Source organism: Triticum urartu, chromosome 6A, assembly GCF_056163025.1.
Source record: "Triticum urartu cultivar PI428250 chromosome 6A, HENAU_Tu73, whole genome shotgun sequence".
In the NCBI taxonomy this organism is placed as follows: domain Eukaryota; kingdom Viridiplantae; phylum Streptophyta; class Magnoliopsida; order Poales; family Poaceae; genus Triticum; species Triticum urartu.
The window spans coordinates 7,859,064-7,875,774 of NC_141878.1; the positions used below are offsets into that span (position 1 = coordinate 7,859,064).

Here is a 16,711-nt window from a genome sequence, read left to right on the forward strand (position 1 = left end):
GTGGCCTTGGGCAGGGAGACACGCAGCTCACCTAGAAGCTGGCGAAGCCAGCAGCACTCCGCGACGGTGTTGGCGACGGCACGATACTCCGCTTCTGCACTGGAGCGGGAGACCGTGCCTTGGCGCTTGGAGGACCAAGAGACCAACGAGTCACCGAGGTAGACAGCGTAGCCGGAGGTAGAGCGCCTCGTGTCTGGGCAGCCCTCCCAGTCCGCGTCCGAGTACGCGGTGAGCGCGAGCGGCGGCGACGGGTGCAGCTGGAGTCCGTGCTCGGCGGTGCCGCGGAGGTAACGCAAGATACGTTTGACCAGCGCGAGATGCGGGGTGCGTGGATCGTGCATGACCAGACAGCACTGTTGTACGGCATGGGCGATGTCGGGCCGTGTCATGGTCATGTACTGGAGCGCGCCCGCCAAGCTGCGGTACTCAGAGGCGTCGGCGACCGGTGCACCGTCAGTAGCGGAGAGCTTGGAGTGGGTGTCGACCGGCGTGGACGCCGGCTTGCAGTTCGTCATGTTGGCTCGTTCCAGCAGCTCCTCGGCATACTTGCGTTGGGAGAGGAAGAAGCCGTCCGCCGTCCTGGTCACGGCGATGCCGAGGAAGTAGTGAAGCGGGCCGAGGTCCTTCATCGAGAATTCCGCGAAGAGGAGTTGCTAGAGTCGGTGAAGGAGCGCGGGCGTGGACGCAGCGAGCACAATGTCGTCGACGTAGAGAAGGAGGTACGTTGTGCCCGAGCCGCCGTGGAGGATGAAGAGGGACGGGTCCGAGCGAGAGTCGATGAAGCCGATCCCGCGAACAAAGGCAGCAAAGCACGCAAACCAGGCACGTGGTGCCTGCTTCAAGCCATAGAGGGACTTGTCGAGGAGGCACACGTGGTCGGGGCGGCTGGCGTCGACGAACCCGACCGGCTGTTGGCAGTAGACACGCTCGGCGAGGCGTCCATGGAGGAACGCATTGTTCACGTCCATCTGGTGAACTGGCCACTTGCGAGCAGCGGCGATGGTGAGCACGACGCGGATGGTGGCTGCCTTGACGACGGGCGAGAATGTCTCGTCGAAGTCGACACCGGGCCGTTGCGAGAAGCCACGCACGACCCAGCGTGCCTTGTACCGCTCCAGCATGCCGTCGGCCTTGAGTTTGTGGCGGAAGAGCCACTTGCCAGTGACTATGTTGGCGCCCGGCGGGCGCGGGACGAGAGTCCACGTCCGGTTCTCCATCAAGGCCCTGTACTCCACCTGCATTGCAGCTAGCCAATGGGGGTTACGCAACGCCGCACGCACGGTCTTGGGGACAGGTGAGATGGTGAGATCGGTTGTGGAGGTGGTGAGGGCTTGGTTGTATTTGGGGTTGGGGAAAATTTTGCCGGCTTGGGCTCGGGTGACCATGGTGTGGGTGGGGGCGGTGGCTGGACGCCGGTGAGGGGGGTCATGGGGTGGTGTGGGGATAGGCGACGGGTCGGACGGCATGGGTGAGGAACACCGACGAGCTGGTGTGTCAGATGTCCGAGGAGCCGCCACGGCAGGCGTGTCAGGCCTGGGCGGAGTTGCTGCGGGGACAGCAGGTTCGGCCGCGGGGTCTGCAGCGGTGTGAACGGGCGCGGCCATCACAGAGTTGCGTGTGGTGGTGGTGTATGGCACTTGAACTTGTTGTGTTATGGGTGGCTGGTAGTCAAGCTCGGTGAGATCAGGGATGGGTGTGGGCATGTTGTGAGCGAAGGGGAAGTGTTGTTCGTCGAACACGACGTGCCGTGAAATGATCACTTTGCCCGTGTCACGGTTCAGGCACCGATACCCTTTGTGCTGTGGTGAGTACCCAAGGAACACACAAGCAGCTGATCATGGGGCTAGTTTATGTTGAGTGGTGGCGCTGAGGTTTGGATAACAGAGACAGCCAAATACCCTAAGCGCAGTGTAGTTTGGTTCACTGCCATAGAGAAGGAAAAATGGGCTGTGGTTTTGGCGTGGGCGACATGGGCGTCTATTGAGGAGGAATGTGGCCGTTTGAAGGGCTTCTGCCCAATATGTGTAGGGCATGGATGCGTGTATAAGGAGGGAGCGAGTGATGTCGTTGAGTGTGCGGAGCGCACGTTCAGCACGCCCGTTTTGCGGTGAAGTGTAAGGGCACGACATGCGTAGGGCAATCCCTAGAGAGGAGAAGAGCTCACGTGATGCGAGGTTGTCGAACTCCTTGCCGTTGTCTGTCTGAATGGCGAGGATGGGGAGGTGAAACTGGGTGCTAACGAAGGCGGTAAACGTGCGTAGGGTGGGGAGCACTTCAAATTTGTGGCGTAGAGGATATGTCCAAATGAAGTGACTGTAATCATCGACGACAACTAGATAGTATTGACAACCGGAAACACTCATAACAGGCGAGGTCCAAACATCACAGTGTACAAGCTGGAAAGGGAAATAAGATACATGATCGGATGTACTAAACGGCACTCGCACACTTTTTCCTAATTGACAAGCATTGCAGGTAGGACGCGAGACGTCAGACGGGCGGATGTGGGTGCTCTTGAGGGTGTGATCTTAATTAATGCGTGACGGCAAGCGTTGATCCATCGCCAACAGTAATGCCGGGAGAGAAACAGGGCTGGGATGAGGAGAGAATACCTGGCGAAGCTGCCATATGGGTGGTGGCACCGGTGTCTAAGTACCACTCCGCGCCCGACGCAGCCGACTGCCCCTGCTGGATCTGCAGATTGTTGAGGGCGTGGATCAATGCAGTCTGATCCCACGTAGCGTTGTTGGAGTTGGGGACGCCGCCAGCAGCAGGACCACCAGCAAGGGTGCCGGTGGGGGCACCAGCGGGAGCACCGTAGAGTGGGTGTGCGGGGACGACGCCGGGGTGCCAGACGACAGGTGCAGCAGAGCTGGGCACCCCGCCGTAGTGGATGCTGTGCCGGCGAACGGTTGGGCACCACCCGGGCGCGGACCAAGTATGCCCGAGCCAGGGGCGTGCGGATGCCAACGCATCGGCCATGCATGGACCATTCCGGTCCAGGGTGCCGGAGCCGGTGCAGGAGGCCGAGGCGCGGCGGCGCCCCCACCGGAGTGAGCGTTCCCCGAGCCGTTGGTCCTGCCCTTTCCCTTGCCGCGGCCACCGTGGTTGTTGTTGCGGTGTCCGTTGGTGTGGCTGCCCCCGCCGTGGTGAGGCTGACCGGCCCCGCCATGGTGAGGCTGCACCGACGCCCGGGCCACGTGGAGAGCGGTCTCAGTGGGGTGCTGTTCCGCCTGACGGCTCTCCTCAAGCATGAAGAAGGCGCGGCACCGGAGGAAGGTGGGGAATGGCGTCTGCATTGTGAAGATAGGTATGGCATAGCGGAACCGCGGATGCAGCCCGAGGAACATGTTCAGCACCTTGTCTCGGTCGTCGACGGCCGCGCCGAGGTCGGCGAGACGATCCGCGCAGTCCTTGAGACGCGCGAAATAGTCGATGATGGAGGAAGAGCCTTGCTCGATGCGTGGGTAGTCGGTGGAGAGGAAGACGATCTGGTGCTCCGCGTTCTCGAGGAAGAGAGTGCAGATGGCGGACCAGACCTCGGCGGCAGTGGCGCCTCGGCGATGGATGAGGCCAAAGATCTCGGCGCTCACGCGGTTGTAGAGCCATGAGACGATGTGAGCATCGTCTTGGGCCCAGCCTGGATCGGCAGTGCGCGGCGGCCCGACGAGATGCGCCTGGACGGCGTACTTCTGGAACATAACCTCAAATAGAGTGCGCCATTGGGAGAAGTTGGGAGGGTTGAAGGAGAGCACCAGCGGCACATGTTGGTTGATGAACACCGCCGCGAGGGGAGACTGCAGCGGCGGCGCCGTGGAGGACGAAGCGCCGGGGCCTGGGACAAAGAGGGGATGCCCGACGGTGCCGCGAGAGAACACAGACGGAGTGAGAAGGGACTGGCTCATTGGTACAGGGCAAACCGGAGTAGCGGGCGGGGCCGGCGAGCCACCGGCCGTGTGGCCATGTGGGGGAGGGGGAGGTGGGGGAGGTGGTGGAGGTGGGGGAGTGGGGTTCACCATGGAGGTGCGGTTAGAGAGGTGCAGCGGAAGGGATGGCTAGACAACGTCTGATACCATGTATGCGAGGCAAAATGCATCTTGAGGTGCTCTTGTTGTATTGAGCTCAATATATAGTGGCAGTACATGTACAGGGCGCACACAGCGCAAGAGAGAGAAGGTGAGAGGCGACGTGCGGGAGGTGGAGGACGTGCATGACGAGCATGGCCATGCAGCCCCATGCAGCCTAGACTAGCAACTGCTAACACTGACTATCGAGAACGACAACCATAACCATTTTGGTGTCATCGATTTATTGGAGCTGATGTTGCCACCTCCTTGCCCGTTAGCCTCAGAGGTTGCGATGGCCAGGTCAGCGACATGGCCACGTAGTATGCCTCCTTTTCTCCTACTGCTTTGTTTATTTTTTCTCATGTGGTTTCTCTTTTGTTTCTGTTAGCAATAATTACAGCTCAATGAAGCAAGGGAAACCTTGATAACAGAAGTGTGTTTATACTCAAAGGCTTAGCTACCAATGGCAGTTATTGACTCCCTACACAATATTTTAGGGTGAAGAAGTGCTTATGTATATTTTCTAAAAAAATATGTGGCGCAATCACTGTATCATGGTGTTATATGAGCTAGAAAATTTCAGAAGTGCATCAATTAAGAATTACACATATTTATGCCTCGAACAGGGAAGCAATTAATGTATTTGATATTTCCTACTGAGATTCAGTGTTTCCTATCGAAGGTCTAAATTTTCATATGCGGGACTTTGAGTTAGATGGTGTGTATTATAATAATTTTTTATTGGATGTTGTGCTATGGCAAATTTTAACATGCTCCCTCTTACCCTCTCTTTTTACATATGAGGTAAGAAGGTAAGAGTTAATCCAATCACTAATTAATGTGATCAACGGCTCAGATCTACTACATACTCTTACCTCTCATGTGAAAAGAGAGGATAAGAGGGAGCATGCTAAAACTACTCGTTGTGCTATATACCTGGGTCTATCACTAGAATTGTGGTTTCATATAAAATACTCCCTCCACCCAAAAATATTTGTCATCAAAATGGCAAAAAGGGATGTATCTAGAACTAAAATACATCTAGATACATCTCCTTTTATTCATTTTGATGATAAGTATTTCCAGACGGAGGGAGTAGTTGTTAGGCAATTGCATAATGCAATTAAGGTTCTGGTTGCAGCATCTTGGAAATATTTGTTTAAGGGAAACCCCGCACTGTTCCACTCAATGATGCCCCGGGCGACCTGGTCGGTGCGCTACCGGATTTAGGCGTTCGTGGCTGCCATCCCCACCCTGTTCCTTGCTTCGCCAGCTACCCGGAGCATCACCCATCTGCCGGATAATCGAAGGTGAGGAATTGCGCCAACCCCCCACCCGCTCCACCATCAATCATCATTGCCATAGGTCCCGATTATTCTCAGTTTGACAATCTTAATGTCAGCGACGCAATTAGGTTTTCTAATACATTTTGTGCCCACTATTCATTTGTAGATATGCTCATTATCTGTCAAGGATTGGTTGTTCTTGGGTGCCTGACTTGCATTCCGTGAATTGCCCGCCATCATCACATGTGCCCCCACACACAGATTATTCTCAATTCGATCGTTCTGGTAACCATGTTTTGTAAGCATCAGATTTGTCCTTCGGCATTCCAGTTTGTTTGCATCGATGGACGAAATTGGTTTATAGATCATAAAATGATCGATGCACACACATGTTTTTTTAGACGATGCATGCACATGTTGGTAACATTCATTGCAAGTTTCGAGTTACAAAATTACGTGCTTCCACTGATATGATTTTTTTTCAGATGATAACAAATTGATGCTTCTTAATATTCATGCTCCCTAACTTTATTTGATGTTTCCTTCAGTCCAGATAGTTTGGGGCAATAGAAACATATTTCTACTCTTTTTTGTAATTGCCATTCCATTCTCAAAAGAACTCTTTGTATCTAACATTGACATCATGCTTCCTATATTTCATATATATGCTGATGGGGTGGACTGAAATTTGTCCTTTTTCCTTGTTGAATGATGCCAAATCAAATCCAAGAAATCCAGGAAGAGTACATGCTTCTTTGCATGCAGTTATTTGATTCTTCAATATAGTACCATATATCTTCGTCATACCAGTTGTTGCTTCATAACTTCTATACTTACGGACCATGTCTAATGGATGTATAATTCAAGCAGTTGTGTGCTGGTTTTGGAGCCGGTGGGCGCAGCCGGAGACATATATGGAGGCGACCATTGCGTGCACCAAGAAGTGTGATGACAGCTGGATCGTCCCTAAAATAAGGACAACCGCAAGCGAAGAAAGCGAGTCTGCAGTCTATAGGAGACATACAACAAGAACGTAGGAAGCATTGTAAGTACATGCTATTGGTCACTTGAAGGAAATAAACGTGTATCATGTCTGAAACTTATTGTATGAACAAACGAGGTAGCAAATAAACTTATGTTAGGTTAAAAGCAAATTAATTTTACCATGCATACACTTCTGTATTAGATGGAAGCAAAGTTTGCTTTTATGCTCTGTAAATTGTTTCTCCTACTTCATATCTCTAGCTGCTGCCGATTATGAGACAAAACTGTATGGTGTGTATTGCCAAAGATATCAGGTATATATACCTGATATCTTTGGTATATCATGTAGAAAAAAGATATCAGGTATATATTGTTAGAGTAAACCTATGTGCACACACTGCTTCTTAACGTTCCATTGGGGATTTTATCTTCCCTTGTACTCTCTTTGAACTAATATAAGAGCGTTTAGATAACTAAAATAGTGATCTAAATGCTTCTATAATAGTTTACGGAGGGAGTAGTAGTTTTTACGTTCCACACAAATAACGTAAAATTGCATGAGCCCACAACTCCATGTGTGCGGTACCGGCGTAGTAGGCGTATCGGATGTTGTTGCCAGCTCGATTTCATGGTATGGGATGGCGCGACTAGATCGGATCAGGGCTCGATATTAGTGTTTTCTCTTTGCCATTCTTTTGAATAAAAGGAGAAAAGAACTGTAGAAAAGTTGCAAGATTTGTGCAGCACAAAACACCAAAATCTTCTTCAACCTCCTAGACAATATGTCGTCTAGATCACGTGTCAGGAAATCACTTTTACCCCACTCGGTAATGGCCATAAAGCCTAACGCATGATCCGCTATAAAATCGACAATGTCTTTGTGCTTAACCAAGTCATCAAGACTTCCGCTATTCCAAAACATACAATAGTAGAGCAACATCAGTGATGGCGGTCTCCCACCCTGTCGTAGCGGCGAAGCCGTCATGGTAGAGTAGGCCGCAACCCCACCACATGCCATAGGTAGTGGTGCAGGTGGCTGTGCGGTCGAAACAGGGGACTTTGGAAGCGGGCGAGGCAGGTCGAGAGGGCACCGACCTCGGCAAGGAACCGATGTGGTAATTGCCGTAGTCGATAGGGACGGACTGTGCGTGATAACGACATCGCACATCGAGTAAAATGAAAACCGTGTTTCCAAAAATCGATTTGTTTCTCCCTTCAAAAGAAAAAGTATCTTAATTAGTATACAAAAGTGGATGGGTGAAGAATGAATCCTCCTCTACAGAAAAATCAAACAAAAGAAACGGATGAAATGAAGAAAAGAAGCTTGGAGGTCCCAAATTTCCTTAGAATGTTCCAAATTAGTCACAGTAGTATACAAATTTGGGACCTCCGGAATCGATTTGTTCCAAATTTGGGACCCGCGGAATCGAACCCCGTGCCTCTCGCATGCAAAGCAAGCGCTCTACCATATGAGCTACACCCCCAAGGCGTGCGTTTGGATGCTTAAACAGGATTGATATTTTAATTAGTCACAGTAGTATGTATACTAATGCATGTACACATGGAGCACCTGATTAACGTGTGTGTGTGTTTTGTGGATCGATGGGATGGCGCGGCATACTTACCCAATCTATCTACGCAGGTAAACATCATGGAGTATGCATGTATTTCATATGCAGTGACACAAGTAAAAAAAGAGAAAAGGGAACCGACCAAAAAGATTGGGCGGTTCGGCATTGGTGGTGGCTAGTTTTCTCCTCTCCAAACCGACGGGCAGACGGTGAGGGCACGACATGCACCCTCAATTCTCTCCTCTCCACGCCGACGGGCATGCAGCGAGACACACACACACGCACACACAGAGACGTGGTGGCATTGAAGACGATGGGAAGAGAAAGGAGAGAAGAGGCTCATTGTTGATTGAGCAATGTGTGGGCCCATAGACAATGCGCGTGCATGGGAGACGATCGACATAGTTTCTACTCGATCGCCCGGAAGGAATCGTTAATCAAGCCTATTGGACACATTGTGCGATAAATAGTCAACAGTTCACACAAACTAAGGTAAAAAAATGTTCATGTTTTTCGTAACATTTCAAAAATATTTCGGAAGATTATGAAACATGTTGATTTTTTTCAAATTTCAAACATAACCTTTAAAAATTGTTCGAAGTTTCAAAAAAAGGTTTGTACGTTTTTATATAAAAATTCCTCCTTAGAATGTTGGATTTAGAAAACAAAAATAGTTTTAAAATATCTTCGTTTTTTAAAATTGCTTCTAGAAAATATTCATGAAATTTTAAAAATTATTTGTGTTGTTTTTTTTCCAAAAAATGCTCAAAATTTTAAAATCATTCACAAAATAGGAAAAGAGTTATTTTCTAAGAATAGATGTATAAAATTTCTGAAAATGTTTGTGACATATAAAAATATTCGCACATTTAAAACTAATATGTTTCTGACATTTTAAGAAAAAATTAGCATAATTTCATAAATGTTCACATCATTTTAGAAAATGTTCACGTGTTTCAAAAAAATATACATGACTTTAAAAACATAGTACAGACACAGGCGCTCATATACACGCGCATACACTCACCCGTATGAACGCACACACTCACACCCTATTCCTATGAGCACCTCCGAAAGAGTGAGCCGGCATATCATCATGAAATTTATGAAGTCACCGTAGGCACCTTGTCGTCGACGGGAATGTCTCCTCCCACTAAATGCGCATCTCCAGAAATCCTGAAATAAATCCAGGAATAAATGCGAGCACCGGGACTTGAACCCTGGTGGGCTGGGGATACCACAGTCCCTCTAACCATCCAACCACAGGTTGTTCGCAAAACTTTTGATACAATGTAAAAAATTGTCCGTGTATTATATATTAAAAATGTTTTGTACCATTCAAAAAATATGTTTAATATTTATTTTAAAATGATTAATATGAAAAAAAAATTCAAATATGTATTTTAAAAATTCAACATGTATCAAAAATAGGTTCCATGTATATACGGAAAATAGATATTTATATATAAAAATGAAATTTAAAAAAGGACAGATAAAAATATAAACATAAATAAGAAAATGGATGAAAACCGTAAATAAAACTAAAGAAAAGTAAAATAAGAAAACCCTGTGGAACCTTCTACCGGCTTACCTTCCCCGCCATAGCTAGTGGAAGGTTCCACAAACTGCCTCTTCTGACCCTTCCAAAAGCGCTTGATTGGCTGGCGCACCATATTGGAATATGCGTGTAATGTATACCCGTTAATTTTGGCTGTACTGTATAGATGGAAGCTTGAGAAGAGATTTAGCATATAGTAGTTCATCCAAATTAATCATAAGTAATACTACTAATCTTGAACTTTGTACACCCATTTCTACAAATCTGACGCCATCATTGCGGCCCACTAAGGCGGCACATCAGCGAGCTTCAGAGGCCAGGCGTGGCTACGTCTTGCAGTAAGCGAGATATAGCCCTCGCGAACCGACGACCTCCCTTCTCAATGGGTGGACCTTTTACCAGAAAAAATATACGGAGAAGACTAATTTCCCTGCTGCATTGGCCGTGGGCTTTCGACCTATCTATCTGTATATATATAAAGAAAACAAATAAGAAAAGTAGCCCTCTTTGACGGGTGCTAATCCTGCTCAATGACCATTTTAAAAAAAGAAATATACTACTACAAACATAGATGCTCACAGTACACACACCCTCACATTTATGAACACGCACACACCCTACCCCAATGAAAAATTGAGCAAAGTAATGGAGGAGAAACATTGTCCGGTCTCAGTTTCAAAATGCGGGAATTTTAGGGCTTCTCTAGTTCAGGATTTGAAAAACACGGAAATTTGAAAAACGCACATCATCTTTGTTTGAATCATTATATGGTAACTAGAAACACATGAATGAGTAATAGACGGTGTTTGGTTGCTATCTTCGGGATTTCATTTGCTAAGCCAACCGCAACCAAGGCACGGCAAACAACTATATATCTTGTGCCAACCATTGATCACTACCGAGGGCTATCTTAAATAGCCAGTGATCAAATCCAGTTCATGTAACATTACAGATATATACGTGTCTGTACACACGCTGATTACTCCAAACATGTTACAACATGACATGATACACCAGGACATGTTACAACTAATAATTCCGACAACACAAGTTGGATCAACCTGCTCACTTTCATCCGTGCTCGAAAGGCGCAACGGAGAGGGTGACTTGTCCTGCAGCCTCCTGCTGCATGGCCAACTCCAACAACAGAGGGAACGCAAAACCTTGGCGCCTCCATCCACGCATAGATAGAAAAAAAATGAGTTTCTGTAGACTGGATGAGGTTGGAACCCGTGGCCACGTTCCAAAACTCCAGCAACAGTGCTTTAGCATATGCTGCACAATCAAAATGGGCATAATATCATCAACATTTCATTTTTCATAAGTACCAGCAGGAGGCAGCGTGGAACAGTGTCAGTGCGATACTGAAGTTGTTCGGTGCCTTAGGCTTTTGCAGCGAGATATGGAGTAGATCGCAATTGTAATGAGAAAGAGCTGCAATGAAATTGCTCATTTCACCGGTCTCAAATTAGATGATCACAAGCCCGGCAAAAAATTTCAGCCTAGCCGGCATGACTGCTAATTTGGTGGCTGCTAGAAATTCCGGCAATCTTATAACTAGCCTAGAAATTTCCATATTGCTCAGAAGAACGGAAAACATGTACACCGTTTGTTTCAGTGGGTTCCAGTTGTTTATAGTATGCATTGGACAAACTGTGGTATAATATGCATTGGACATGTGTTCCCTACTTATTTCCTAAAACAGTACTCCCTCTGTAAACTAATATAAGAGCGTTTAGATTACTAAAGTAGTCATCTAAACATTCTTATATTAGTTTACGGAGGGAGTAACTAATAACCAGCCAGATACCAAGTGTGGTTTCTAAAGACATTTCCAGAATTGTTTCTCTGTCACAACTAAGAATGAATCCTCGCCAAAAAGAGCACTGTTTACGAATGACATTAAGAAGAAAATAGGTGCATTTCAGTTAACTGACCGAATAAGCATAACATTATGTAGGATGGGAACTTGACTCTAATATATGTAAACTAGCCATGAGGCTAATTTAAAGCATTTGAGTTTAATCCCGACGGCAATGCTTGAAAAGATAAGGTATACACTCAAAAGAGATAAATGATCTCCACTAGTCGGATTAATGAAATATGCATCATTAGAGTCAACTAACGAATACAAATTGTTTTCTAAAATATAAATAATCGTGGTGTACTGTTGTGTCATAGCCATGCAATAGTTATGTGGAACTTGAAGCTAGCTACTTTAAAAAAGTAACGGAAAGTAGTGAATGTATGTCCTATCTCAGAAATGTGCTAAGATGGAATCTGACTGAACACAAAAAGGGCACATGAACATGCAAAGGGTCAACATAACTGACAAGTTCCTCACCTTGCAGAAGGGGGCACCAAACTGTTCCCAGCAGTGGACAGCTCGGGTGCAGCCGGAGGGGGTTCTGAAACTATTATTTTCTTCATAGCTGAACTGAGTTTGCTCATTGAACTTGATTGGACTGAACGGATTATGCATTCATTCTGTGACATATTTTGCGCTAACTGAACTTGATTGAACTCGACGGAGGATGCCTTCTCACGTATTGGTCCGTCTGTCGCCACATATTTCACAGTGGACTTGGTTTCGCTTGGATCAATCCTTTTGAGAAACAGAAGCAAGGGAGTTAGGGCATCTCCAGCCGTTGGTCCCCCAGGGGGCGACAAAAAGCGCCGCCTGAGGGTGAGCCGGCGCAAAAAATGGCCCTGGGGGCGAGTCGGTCCCAGCCGTCGGCCCTCAGGACCGCCCCCAGGCGCGTATTAAAAAAAAAGAAGGACCCTTCGGCGAAGTTGTGATAAAAACTAGTTAAATTTCGGCCAAACATGGCAAATTTCAGCGAAATTCACGCATTTTCATTACATTAACCTAATCTAAAAAAAAAGAAAGGGGCTGAAGTCGTCGCCGCCGTCGCCGCCATCGTCGTCGTCGGCCTTCTCCTCCTTGACGCGGGCGCCCCTGCTGGACCCTTGCCTGGCGTCGCCATGGCGAACTGGTGGCGGCGCGTCGTCGTCGTCGTCACTGTCGCATAAGACGACAACCCCGCCTTCATAGCGGCCGCGTCGGCGCTCCTCGAAGCGGCGTAGGGCGGCGCACTGGCGGTCCTTCTCCTTCTCCCGGCGCGCCTTCTCCATCGCAATGGAGTCCTGGCGCGCCCATTCTAGGGCCGCGTCGTCGTCCTCGAACTCCGCCTTCACCGGCGCCAGCCCCGGCTTCGTCTTTGGCTTGACGAAGCGCGGAGGAGCCGACGAGGGGGAGGCGCGCCGGCCGCCCTCGTTGATGACGATGCCGGCGCTGCGAGTGCGCCGGCCGAGCGGCGTCTCCGCCGCGGGCTCGGCCTTGACACCGAGCAGGTCCGGAGTGCCGGAGGAGTGCGACGAGGATCGGGAGGAGGAAGAGGAGGAGGAGGACCCGAACCTCCTTGGCGCCCACGGCCCGGCGTGTCGGTGCTGCGTCGGGGCGGCCACCCTCGCCGGGGGGTGCGCCAACGGCGGGTCGTTGCCGCCCTCGAGGTACGTGAGCACGCCCTCGAGTGTGCGGCCGGGGACGGCCCACCACAGGTGGCGCCCCTCGCTGTTGTGCCGGCCGCCGACCACCGGCGCGCCGTTGGTGGATGCCAAGCGCTGCTGCTGGCGGCGCTCGAAATACGCCGCCCATGCCGTGTGGTTGTCGGCGGCGTACTGGGGGAGGGAGAGTTGTGCGTCGGTGAGGGAGGCGCGCACGACCTCGACTTCCTCGGCGAAGCACTTCGGCTTCGCCGCATCGTCGGGCAACGGGGGAATGGGCACTCCCCCGGCACTGAGTCTCCACCCCGTCGGCCCGGCACGCATGTCCGGCGGCGCCGGGATGTTCACCTGGAACGGGAGCCAGGACTTCTGTTCACGGAGCGAACGGCGGCCGAAGCCGTTGCCCGCCGCCTCGTCTCCGGGGAAGCGTTCTGCCATGGCGACGGCGGGGCTGGGCGGGCTCGGGAGAGGTAGAGGGAGGGGCTGGGCGGCGGCGCTCGGGAGAGGTAGGGAGAGGGAGGGACTGGACGGCGGCGAGGGGCGGGGCTGGTGTGGGCACAGGCGAGTGGAGGTCACCGGCTTTTATAGCCGTGCCGCGCCCGTGTGTACGCGTGCGAGGGAGGGGAGGCGTCGGCGCGCCGTCCCGTGACGCGCCGCCCGTGAGGAATCAATGGCAAGGCTGACCGGCGGCAGCCTTGCCATTGATTCCCCACGGGAACCGAGGCCGTTGGGGGAAGACGAGGCGCCGAGTCGCTGACGCGGCTAGCCCGCGGCTTTTTCGCGCCAAAACAGCTCGCCCCGGCGCCCCCGGGCGCCCCCCAGCGCGCCGGGTTCGGCCTGGGTCCGTCGGCGCTGTTTTCGGTTCAAGCCGGCGAAAATCGGGCTCCTGAGGACGCGACTGGGCCGTTTTTTCGACGCCGGCGCGGAAAAATCGCTTGGGGAGGCCTTCCTGAAGGCGCGGCTGGAGATGCCCTTAACGAGGGAGTTGAACACAGCCGCACGAGAAGCATCAAAACGGTTGTTATTCTTCTCGTGGGGAAGCGGATGAGATTAAAGTCCCCAAGCACCAGCCTGGGGCCGGTGATCCCCAACGGGACCGACCGGAGGTCCTCCACGGAATCCACCGTCAAGGCATGATCAGAGAGGGCGTAAACGTTAGTGATCGTGAAGGAGAAAAGTCCTGAACATCCTAGTGGCGCCGCTGCTATGGAGAAAAGTCCGCAGAAGCTAAGAGCATCTCTAGCGTATCCTTAGGCCGAGCTCCAAAATAGACGTCAGTTTTACATGGAAAAAACGTCGTGAACAGACACCATAAACATCCTTGACTCTTAAATTTTTTTCAAGAGACACGGTAAATTGCTCCTCTCGACTCGCAAGTACACAGGTTCCCTCCGCCCCGTCGGAGCCCTACATAGTGAGAAAACAGTTGGCGGGAGAGATATTTCAGCCCACGCGCGTTCCCTCCCTCCATTCCGCAGCCAACCGTCGTGGTCGCCGCCGCCTCGGATCCGCCACGCCCAGCCGCTCTCGGGTCGCTGCCGCCCCAGATCGACCGCCGCCGAGTCACTGCCTGCCTTGGATCCGCCAGCGAGTGCTTTTCTACCCCTTGTAATTTGATTTAGCGAACGATTTTCATTCATTCGAGCTCCGTTGTGATTTGTAGATGGATTTGAGCTCTTGCGAGGAATTTTTGCTCGATGATTCATCCTTGCCCGACGACTCAAACATAGAGACACTGCTCGAAAATAATAGGCAGCAGATGGTGGTGTTGCCGTGAAGGAGCTCGAGGATAGGAATAATAGGCACGAGAGGGCACCTCCTGCACCCATGGGCATGCATATGCACCCACCTTTCAAACAAATGCACTTTAAGCACATTTTCAAAAATCAAAAAATTCAAGACAAAATTTCACACATACATGTTCGTAAATGTGTGTCCGCAGCACAAAGTTTTGTGAAAAAAATATCTTTTTGTTTTGTCTCTGTAAAAAAGACAAATTTCAATGCTTCTAAATAGCGTTTCACGACATAATCTTTTGTATTTTTTGCATAAGCCAAAAAAGTTATTTTTCCGTGAAACTTTATGCACACACATAAAACATGAAGACGTACCCGTGCAGCCATTTTTAGTTTTTTTAGCATTTAGAAATATGTTTTCTGAAATGAGTTTATATGTACCCGGATTCATTCATGCACTTCTTCGATAGACACATGTTCAAGTCTTGTAGATTGGGATCCCCATACCACAATACTCATTCTTCATGCAAATAGACTGCCAGTTAGCTAAACGGATTTTGTGAACACTATCATTGTCACTCCATAGGCAGTTAGCTAATTGAGAATTAATCAAAGATAGCTCTATCTTTGATTAATTCTCAATTAGCTAACTGCCTATCTTTGATTAATTCTCAATTAGCTAACTGCCTATGGAGTGACAGCAAGTAAATGGGTATACTAGCCAACCATGATTTAACTAATGTAACTCTGTCTAATAGAGAAAGTAATTTGCCTCTCCACCCGCCATTCTGGCCAGCAATGTATCTATCAGAGGTTGAAAGTACTCTCTCCTAAGTTTATCAAAGTGTAAAGGGATCCCTAAGTAGAGATCTCGACCGGCTTGGATGGTTCATTCTTTTATATTGTTTTTTTAACACAACATATACTGTACACAAATACGCACGTGTACTCATCTCTATTAACACACATGCACGCTCTATGCAATAAGATTGATGGACGTCTCGTAACCGATAAAAAAGTCTCATTTCAGTGAACATGCATCACCAAAAATCTAGGAAGAAATCTAGAAACAAATGCCATCATCGGGACTTGAACCCTGGTGGCCAGGGTGTCCTGTGCTCCTACGTCCGCATTCATTATTGATGGCAGGGGTTAGTAATTTTTTTTGGCAAATTTGACAATTTTGATCTGTCGATAAGATTATTTCACAAAATAAACTGTTTCTAAAAAAATTTCACTCAACCGACTTTTTTGAGTAGTGCCCGACACGAAGGCGTCACACTACACTGTGCAACGCCTGACTGACAGGCGCTACACGCCTGGCCGGTGTCGCACCCTGGACTGCCTAAAAATTACTAAGTCAATGTGCAGAGTCTAAGAGTTAGGCGTCACACTATACAGTGTAGCGCCTAGCTTCTAGGCGTTGCACTATAAAATGAAGCAACCACTAGTGCAACGCCTAGAAGTTAGACGCTACACTATATAGTGTGGCGCCTAGCTCTCAGGCGCTGCACACCGACTTAGTAATTTTCGGATCACACGGGTGGGACGCCGGCTAGGCGTGCAACGCCTGTCAGTCAGATGCTGCACAGTGTAGTGTAGCGCCTTCGTGTCGGGCGCCACTCAAAAAGGTCATCTGAGTGAATTTTTTTTTAGAGACAGTTCATTTTGTGAAATGATTTCATTCACAGGTCAAAATTGTCAAATTTGCCAAAAATTTGGTGGTAGGGTAGGAGTACTATGTTGTGCTGTTGACACGTGAGTATGCATCTTTATGAGCTCCACTAAAAAAAGGACCCGTACTGCTTCCGGGGGAGAGACACGGGCGAGGCAGCGACACCTGTCGTGGTTCTAAGTCTGACAGTAGTGTAGGGGGGTAAGTATGGATAGGCAAGATCTTAGCTGTGGAGAAGTTGTAAGCACGCAAGGTTTACGAGTTCAGGCCCTTCTCGGAGGAAGTAATAGCCCTACGTCTCGGAGCCCGGAGGCGGTCGACCGGATT

The 16,711-nt window shown here is 49.4% G+C and overlaps 1 pseudogene; it reads right to left on the reverse strand.

Moving 5' to 3' along the window:
- Positions 1 to 2,382: 2,382 nt before the first annotated feature.
- Positions 2,383 to 4,019, reverse strand: LOC147963071 (uncharacterized; annotated as a pseudogene).
- Positions 4,020 to 16,711: the final 12,692 nt, after the last annotated feature.